The sequence below is a fragment of the Tupaia chinensis genome, unplaced genomic scaffold (genome assembly GCF_000334495.1).
Source record: "Tupaia chinensis unplaced genomic scaffold, TupChi_1.0 Scaffold000330_1, whole genome shotgun sequence".
Classification (NCBI taxonomy): Eukaryota; Metazoa; Chordata; class Mammalia; order Scandentia; family Tupaiidae; genus Tupaia; species Tupaia belangeri.
This window is the reverse complement of record NW_006159824.1, coordinates 239,375-242,515: the sequence shown is the minus strand read 5'-3', so window position 1 is coordinate 242,515 and position 3,141 is coordinate 239,375.

The window sequence follows — 3,141 nt, the reverse complement described above, 5'->3', positions numbered from 1 at the left end:
CACGCGCCCTATAGCAAAAAAAAAAAAAAAAAGACAGATTTTTGCTATAGGGCATGTGCTCTTATCAGAGAGACAGAGACAGAAAGTGAGACATCACCCTCCCGGGCAGGGGGGCTGGAGAGGATGGCCATGCTGCAATCCCTTCTCCTCCATTCTGCTCTTGGGATTTTGGGCACCCACGCACATACACCCGCCATGAGTTTCAAGGCACCGGTTCCAGGACTCAAACTGTGGCCTACTACGTGGGAGTTCAGTGAACAACCATTACACCATCTGCTGGTCCCCACAGAACATCTTTATCCATTAATTTCTACCATACAGATACGATAACCACAAACAACCTCAGGAGCATAGAAATGTAAAATGTAGTAATCAGGAAGCAATGAGTTTTGAGTATTTATTATGTCTTTCAAAATCTAATCTATTTAATTCTAAGTTTACATAATTTAATGTTTAATCATGGTTAAGGGCCAGTCAGTGGCATGCGGTTAAAGGTGACTGGATACCACATGACCAAATGTGAGGTTCAAGTCCTGGACTTGGCACTTGAAAAACATGCTGGTGGGGCCAGCAGGTGGCACAGTGGTTAAGGCACTGGAATCCCAAAAGGGTGACTGTGGTTCAAGTCCTGGACTTGGAGGCTTGAAAATCACACAGGGTATGTGTGTTTGTGTGCGTGCCCCAAATCTGGAGAGGAGAATGGGTAACGGCATGACCATGTCCTCTGAGGGGTGATTTCTCACTTCCCAAGGAGGACACAGACTGTCCCTTTCCAGCTGCATGTGTGTGGGTGGCAGGAATTCCCAAAGCAGGGGGAAATGGAGAAGGGGTTGTGTCCTGGCCACCCCCATGGGGAGGTGCTTTCTCGCTTTCACTGTATCTTTGTCCATCTCTCTTCCGCAAGCACATGCACCTTCTAGCAAATAAAAAAAAAAAAAAAAAACAATTTTTTTTTTAATTTAAAAACAAGCAAATGGCTATGTTTAATGAACAGCTCACAGAGTTCCTGAAAAATGCACTCCACTGGGTGGGAGTGAAGGCAGACAGTAGTGGGATGTAATCTTCCTGATCAACCCACCTTCAGATCGAGGTCCACCCTCCTTGCGATCCTACACTCCGCTCTGATACTTCTCTGTTCCAGCCACACTCCAGAACCTCTTATAGAAGCAACACTCCTTGGGAAATCAATCCCTGTTCTATACCACCCTGTCAATCTCCTCGTAGCACTTACCACAGTTTGGGGTATTTAAATACCCCAGGAACAGAGGAAATGATTTTTTCTTTATTATCCAAAAGACCATGGTGGCCAGATTTTTTTTTTTTTTTTTTTTTGGAGAGATTTTCACTGTAGGGCGTGTGCGCTCGCCAGACAGACAGAGAGAGACATAGAGACAGAAAGCGAGAAATCACCCTCCAGGGGTGATGGTCACGCTGCAATCCCTTCTCCTCCATTCTCCTCTGGGGATCTTGGGCACGCACGCACACGCGCCCAGCGTGAGTTTTAAGCCACCGGGTCCGGGACACGAACCGCGGTCGACTACGTGGGAATCCAGCGACATAGCCATTACGCTAACTGCTGGTTCCCAATGGCCAGATTTGAGTATGGGCCATAACCCCATTAGTCCCTCAGTGACCTATTACAGTGTCTTGCAAATAGTAAACGCTCAATAGGTATTCAAGGAACAAATGCCAGAGATTAAGGACTGCCGCAAGAAGGTACAGAGGGGGACCAGCAAGTAGCATACTGGTTACTTTGCTGGTCGACCCGCGGTTCGAGTCCTGGACTCGGTGGCTTGCAAAGGCACTTGGACTCTCTCAAGGCCGCAGACATGAACAGAGCCAGGGTGGTCCAAGATCCGGGGGCTATCCGAGGTTCACAGACCTGCCGTTGGATGATGGGCCGGACACCACCACCCAGATCGAGGAGGACACAGACCATAATTACTGTCTATCGGATACACGGTCCATCTCATTCTGCCTGCCGGGATTTGTGGGTAAACATGGACCAAATGGAAAAAAACAAAGTGGAGATTCACAGAGCACTGTCCGGCACTCATCGGCAAGCCGCAGGAGTGGGTCTGTCCTTTGGTTTCCCATTTTACGAGTATTTCCTACGTGAGGTCAGTGTGGCAACTGGGGATGGGCGCGCATGCCCTAAGGCAAAAACCTCTGCAGAAAAAGAGCGAGAAATACTTGAAATCATAATGACTGAGGACTTTCCAAAATTTACAGAGAACAAATGAGGAGACCCAGAGAACATCGACCAAAAAATGAACAACCCCGAGGGCATTTCCCGGGACAAGATGGCTGTACGCGGGTAGGACGCAATGCCCCGTGCCCCCTGAGCCTGACCTCCACGAGAAGGTTCCGGAGGCCTCCCTGAGTAGGTGAGAGGGTACAGTCTAGGGCTGGCTGATAACGGCAATGGGACCCTGCTGGGGGCACCTGTTCCTCTGCCTTCATTAAAGGATTAAATAAATGGGGGACTAGCAGGTAGCTTGGAGGTTAAGGCGCTGGATTCCACATAGCCGACTGAGCGGCTGGGGCTCTAGACTCGGCAGCTTATAAGACATGCCGGCTGCGTGTGCATTGGTGCCCCCAACCCCGAAGGAATGGAGAAAGGATTGTGGCATGGCCATCCCCTTAGGGGTGCTTTCTCTCTCTCTCTCTGTCTCTCTCCCTGGTGAGCACACATGCCCTATAGCAAAACAAAACAAAACAAAGGATGAAATAAACTTAAGGAAAAAAAAAAAAAAACAACAGGGACCAGCAGGGGGCACGGTTAAGGCGCTGTCTGGACACTCCCACTTGGCCGACTGAGGTTCAAATACTGAACCTGATGGCTTGCTTTCTCACTTTCCCTCTCTCTCTGTATCTCTCTCTGGTCAAATTAAAATAAATGAATGAATAAATAAAATTAGAATAAATAATTATTTAAAACCAAAACACCCATAGTCCTAGTAATTTCAAACTATAAAAAGTAAAAAACTTAGGGACCAGCAGTTAGCATAATGGCTATGTCGCTGGATTCCCACGTAGTCGACCGCGGTTCGCCTCCCCGACCCGGTTGCTTAAACTCACGCTGGGCATGTGTGCGTGCGTGCCCAAGATCCTGAGAGGAGAATGGAGGAGAAGGGATTG